Source organism: Dendrobium catenatum, unplaced genomic scaffold, assembly GCF_001605985.2.
Source record: "Dendrobium catenatum unplaced genomic scaffold, ASM160598v2 original_scaffold_108539, whole genome shotgun sequence".
In the NCBI taxonomy this organism is placed as follows: domain Eukaryota; kingdom Viridiplantae; phylum Streptophyta; class Magnoliopsida; order Asparagales; family Orchidaceae; genus Dendrobium; species Dendrobium catenatum.
Genome location: NW_021426974.1, coordinates 43,709 through 50,937, shown reverse-complemented (window position 1 = coordinate 50,937; position 7,229 = coordinate 43,709).

The window sequence follows — 7,229 nt, the reverse complement described above, 5'->3', positions numbered from 1 at the left end:
TATCATCAATAATTTAATTATGTTTTTAATATACTAAGTCTTCATTTAATGCACATAGTGGCTACATATATAGTTAATATCAGGTGTAAGGTGGAAGCCTAGGAATAAGAATAAAGGCATAACCAGGTATATTGCATTGGTATGATTCAAGTATTGGCATAGTCCTTGACATATACCGAACTTATAGAGATGAATTTTAATGAGGGGGTTTTAGCAGTACAATCTTTACTTACTCTTCTATGATTATTATAATGTGATAGATTTTTGTAGCATAGAGTGGTATTAAGTTTGGAAGGGTTAAATTTTTCCTTTATCTCTTCATGCTTAAAAGAGTTGTCGATGATGCATATGCTCTAAATATCATTAATATAAAAGAGAATCATTAGGAAACATATTGTATTACATTCCATTAATCTAAAACATTTTATCCAAATTTTATTTCATTTAAATTTTTTATTGATTTTAAACTAAATGATTGGATCTCTGCCAAAACTTATTTTATTGAGTAGGATAATTACAATAATTATAATAGCTAGTACTAGTATTTGCAAGTAAAAATCATTCTTGTGGGATGGATACTCCAGTCGATTACTATATTACTTGATTCAGCACATATATTTTTGTATATTTAGTCGGATTTTTATAATTTTTACATTGAAGAAAACCTAAGCATTATTTAGGGATTGATTGAGTCCTAAATCATTTTCACAATCTTTAGGTTACTCCACCGCCCCCATCACTTATAAAATCTAAAATAAAAAATAAGTGTTTATCTTGTTAATCACTTTCACATTAAAAACTAGATTTTGATTTTTAAGTTTGAATTTGGATATTTAAATTTTAAAAGGGAATTTTGAAAAAGATTTTTAAAACATCAATTCACCCCTCTTAGTGTGTCATTCCATAGTTCAAGTGTTTTCCCAACTATCCATTAAACTTTCAATTAGTATCAATGCAAGATTCTGTGAATTGTGGTTTAAAAACCTTGAGATAGATTTGATGGCGTACTTTGGAAAAGGAATACTTTTGAGGGTTATTCAATAATATATCTATCACTTTTATATATCTTGCTATTTAATTTTTAGAAAATTTGTATTTCTAACTTTTTGTGTAATCAATTAATTTCTGAATGTTGCACATGATACAAGTTAGTTATTCTATTCCTTCTCGTATTGTTAATGGTGTTAAAATGCATGTCGTATTTACTAAATTGGGTTTATAGGATAGGAAATTAGCTTAATTGAATGCCAAATGCTTGAATTGTTTTGTTTGTGCCTTAAAATTTGAAGACTACACACATGTTTCAACCTATACAACAATAAAAGATATTTATGATAGATTATGTATCACGTAAGAAGGCACCAATGAAGTCAAGAAAACCTGATTTGATTTAGTTTTGCATGATTATAAATTATTTCATATGAAACCTAGTGAAACTATTTTTGATATATATACAAGGTTCACTAAAATAGTAACATCATTGCATGTTTTAGGTAGAGAACTCTCTAATTCTAAAAACATTAATAATATATTGCATTGCCTACTTGATTCATTTGATGCAAAATGCACTATAAATTATGAATCTAAATATTTAAATATTTATTATATTGACAACATATTAGGCTCTCTTGTTCATTATGAGTAAAATGCGAACCAAAGAATTCAAGATGCAAGTGACATGAGAAATAAGAAAATAGTGGCACTAAAGGTAAATAAGGTAAATTTAATAAGGTTTCAACTTATTGCTTTAAGTTCAAGAAACCATAACACTTAAAATTTGATAGCCCCAATTTTAAGAGCCATCCTACCAAAGAAAAGGAGGATGTAAAGTTTAGTTCTAAAATGGATAAGTAGATGATCTAAAAAGCTTTCTGGCTGAATTAGCCTTAGGCTTGATAAAATAAGAGCTAGAAGATGAGGTAAAAATTTGTGCTTGATGAAAAATGATCCTATTATAAACTCTGATCAAAATGAGGTATGCAAACTTACCTATGACGAAATATTTTCTTTGTCTATGAAAATTCAAGATTCATATAGGAAGTTGAAAAAGAAACGTTCAATGTTCAAGAAGAAATTTCCTAATTTGAAGAATAACCATGATATTTTAGTTAAAGATAAATTTAATTTCAAAATTGAACACATTTTATTAGATAAGGAGCATGCATCTTTATTGGAGGAATTCAATAAAAACTGAAAAGCATATTGAATAAAAAAAATCATAGGATTCCTTGAAGGATGAGCATATTGAGTTAGAAATAGCATTCAAGGAGCTAAAAACACTGGCATTATAATTAGAAAATAGTGAGCATGCATTAAAAGTTAAAGTTGCAAGTTACAAACATGCAAAGGAATATTTCTTAAGGAAAATAAAGGTATTTCAAAATAATGCACACAGACCACCAAGATGATACTTCTGGAAATGAAAGTGAATCATTTGAAAAAGTGAGATATCTTCATTTTGAAAAATCTAAATTTTAAAGCTACTTAATTCAAAGAGATTGTGTAGCCATGAGTGATGAAGAATTACTGCATATTGATACTAAAATCCAAAATTATCAAATATTATTACCAAAATCCCTCAATTATGACACATTAAGTACACTTAGTACATGATTTTGTTTCATTGAAATTATGCTTAGGAAAATTGGGGTAGAAATAACTTAAGGTGTGATTATTTACTTACTTCATTTTATGTTTATATTTATGTTTAGGTTTATGTTTATCATTTTTGTTTGTTTCTATTTTAATTTTACTTTTAGCATTTTTTTTCTTAATACACTTTAGATTTTAATTGTTCATTTTTAGTTTCTCCTTATCAGTTATGTGAAAAGAGAGAGTAGAAAATTGTTAGATGTATTATTTTTTCTTTTAGTCTTGTTTTTATTTTTATTTCCCATCTTTGCATATTTGTAATACTTTTATTTCATATATATATAATGATATACTTCAAGTCTCTCAATATTTTCAAAGGAAATTACTTAGTGAGGGGAGAGCATAACAGGACATTGATAATCAACTTACAATTTAATATTCCAACCAATAATATTTTTCTTCATAAAAAAGGGTAAGATTATTGAAAATTTGAGAGCTCAACTTTGAGTTCTGATGATTACAAATATTATTAGTTGTTTATTTATGTTCTATTGGTTTAAATATTGAATGTACATTCCTATGTGCTACTAAACTTTCGAGCAAAGTATACATCAGGAAATGATTGATGAATAGACTCAAGGCTATGTTATCTTAGTGTGTGACTCAATTTATGTTATAAAGAGTACATAATTTTATTTTTTCTAGAGCCTACTTTTATAACTAGTAGCAATACACACACAAGGGAAGTGTAAGTAAATGTTTTAATTTTTTTATGTTTGTGCAATATGATCTAGATCATACTATATGATTTTCTTAATAAAAAATAATAAAAACATTTAAATTAAGTAAACTAAAATTAAATTTAAAATGAAATAATTATGTTGTAGAATTCAAATCATACAGGACTGTTATTTATAATCAAAATCTTTTGTTGCCATTTAAAATTAGGTAATATTTTAAAATTTGAAACTATATATACTCATATTGCATGGACTAAATTATACTATATGATATTTTATAATATTTTCTTATTTAATTTGTGTGATCAATCATTTAAACCTGGGATATTTAATATTTTAGATTATACGATATCAATTTGATCATACTTGATGATTGATAAAGAGGATTTTTAGTAATCAATGAGTTTATCCTAGATGAATTATAATTTGATTATATTAATTATACTATATGACACTAAGTTCTTTTTTTTTGGGATAAAATGAAAATAGCATTAAAATAGAAAAAAGCCTAATTATAAACTACTAAGTGATAGAACTACTATCACAACCCTCCTTTAACAAAGAAAGAAAAGGAGGAGGAACCTTATTACAAGATAAGTCATCCCAAAAAAATTACCTCCTAAAGCTAAGTTAGCACAAAAATCTTCTAACTTATTAAAATTTTTATAAGTAAAATGAAATAAGAATGATCCAAAATCTTTAAGGAAAGACAAATCCTACATCTCGACTTTGTCTATTTCCACACAAGCTTTCCCAACTGAATTGAAGAAACTTGATAACATCAATATTTTCTCCCTCAATTATAATACCTTTAGCATCCATCATCCAATCTTTAATAACCATTTTCAATGAACGAAAAGCTGCAAGTTCCAAATATTCGATGTCCTATTGATTGCATTTAAATCCAAAAGCTAAAGGAAATCTTCCCTTGTGATCTCTAAATACTCTACTGATACCTGCTTTATTGGATTGTAAAAGTGCCACATCAATATTGAATTTAATCCATTCGGGCGGAGGAGGATGCCAAGATAAAAAAGATAGCCGTAGCTGGTTAGCACCCCTGTGATCCAAAACTAGATTAAACTTTAATGCATTAAAAGCAATAGAAATAGAATTAGCCTCAATGAATCCCAAGCCAAACTCTTTATCTCCATGCTTTAAATGATTCTTACTTTTCTAAGAAATGAACATGAATGAGCAATATAAATTTCCTATAAATTGATTGCCTTTAGATATATCTTTCAGTTTTATTTTACAATCAGCAAAAGAAGAAAAACTTGGACCTGAAACCACCATTTATTCATTTGTGCTATAACAAGTTGAATTTAGAAACATTTTGCTACCACGTGAACTAAATTTTCCATTACCAAATAGCCCCTTGGACAAGAGTTGTGATTCACCAATATTCTATAAAATAAATAGTCATTTGTAGGTATAGCATTGTTAAAAACACGCCACCAAAAACATTCCACCTGAGGAGATAAATGCAGCTATTTCATCCATCTTCAATAATCCTCATTCTCCCAATAATTCAAATTAGAGGTAGCCACCAAAGCAGCAAGAGATTTACCAGAGAATTTATACATGAGCTCCAATTGATCATGAAGATTGTTTGGAAGGATTTAGATTTGAGTTATGATATCAACTACACTTTTCCCAAACCATCTATGTAATTTTTCCAAGTCCCAAACACCGTTAGTAATGAAATCCTGAAGCAAAGCAAAATCACCTTCTTCCACAGCAATAAAGGTTGGCCATTTTTTCTAACTTTTGTCTAGAATCCAAATATCCTTTAGAATGCTAATGGAAGATCCTGACACAACCCTAAGTTCATTATTGACAATCAATAAAAGTTTTTGAATAGATTGTACAGGCCACCATTCATCATACAATTCTAATATGAAATAATTGAACTAATCAAATTTGTATGATTCATGCATCATACTATACAAATAGAGATGGAAGAATTAAAAAAACTAGAGTTTTTAGAAGCTCACTATTTAAGCTTTATTAGTAGACTTTATAAAAGTAATTGGTAGTCATTGGGCTAAGACTTCTTTGAGAAACCATTGAAGATAGGGCTTTGAGCAAGGGAGAAAAAGGGTAATATTGTGAGAGAGGGAGTATATATATGTGAGTTCAAGGAAGTGTCACAGAAAGTTTCACATGAGTGCTCCAAGAAACTTGTACCTGAGTTCTCAATGTTTCAAGGTTCATCTTCATAGATGCTTCAGAAAGAAGATCCTTTGGTTTCAAAGGGACTTCGGCTACTCCGCCGCACAGGAAATGTAAAAGTGATTTATTCTACTTTGTTGAAACTCGTTCACTATGAATTAGGTTGTTAAACCTAAGCTTATGTCTCAATGACTAACCAAGAGGGGGGGGGGTGAATTGGAAATTAAAAATTAATCCCTCTTTTGATTTTTTAAACAAAAAATAAACTTTAATGAGTTTTGTAGAAAACATTTTTCAACCACAGTTTTAAAAGTAAAAACACAAAAATAAAAAAGGAGTGGAAATAAAGACATGAAGTTTATAGTGGTTCGATCAAAACTAAACCTACATCCACTCCCCGGAGGCACCCTCCGAGTATTGCACTAATACCAATAGTGACTCTCCTTTTACACCCATAGCAAGGCGGAGAAGCCTTTTACAAAAACTCTTTCCACCACTATCCGGTGTAGCAGAGAATCGTCATCCTTTTACACTATCCTAGTGTTGGCAGAGAATCGTCTTCCTTTTACACTATCCCCAGTGTTGGCAGAGAATTGTCATCCTTTTACACTATCCCCAGTGTTGGCAGAGAATCATCATTTTTTTACACTATCCCCAATGTTGGCAGAGAATCATCATTTTTTTACACTATCCCCAGTGTTGGCAGAGAACCGTCATCTTTTTACACTCTCCCAGTGTAGGTAGAGAACCCTTCGGCTGTTCACTCTCCAAGTGTGGACAGAGAACCCTTCGGCTATTCACACTCTTCAAGTGTCGGAAGAGAATCCTTTGGTTTTTCACACTCTCCAAGAGTCGGCAGAGAACTGTATCTCCTTGGCAGATCTTCTCACAAGAAATCTAGAGGGAAGAAAGAAAAGAGTGAAGTAATCCCAAATCACAAGTAGAGATTCTTACCTTTGAATACCAAGTGAAGCCTTCACACTCCAGTAGTAGGAATCCTCCTTAAAACACTCTCTTACACTCTCTCCTTAACACTTCTTTCAATAGGCACGAAGATCAGTAGGCAAGAAGATTTTGTGGCAGTCAAAATTGGACTTTATATAGGAGAAACAAGAAAAACAGTCCAAAAATTATAAATATTCAAGTCAATACGCATTGGATCGTTCCGTATGATCATGGATCATCCTGGACGATTTTACTTAAGTGCGTTGGATACGAACCTAATGTATATGGGTACGAAATGATTTCGTACACACACATCGTCCCGTACAACTAGATTTGTCCGATACAAACAGTTATTCCATAGGTCGGTTCCCAAAAACTACAAAACATCACTAAAATTTCAGAGTCGGTTCACTTCATCCTGGGATAAATTATGGGTTCGTCCGAACGAAGTTTTGCCAGAGAGCAAATCATCCCGGGACAAATACACTTAGTCCTGGACAATAGTACTCCAGAGAGAAACTTGTCCTGGAATGAATACACTTCATTCTTGAACAAAAATTTTCAAGAGAACATTTCATCTTATGACGAATACACTTCATCCTAGACGATCAGGACTTAAAAAAATTTTCTCCGACTCCTGCTCATTCCATTGCTCTTACGAGGAGATAACTGACCTGATCATCCCGTACGAACTAAGTTTGTCCCGTACGATCAGTACAAATTTCTCAAGATCTCCTAAAGTGTATGTGTGTATTCACTCAATTACAATCACTCCCT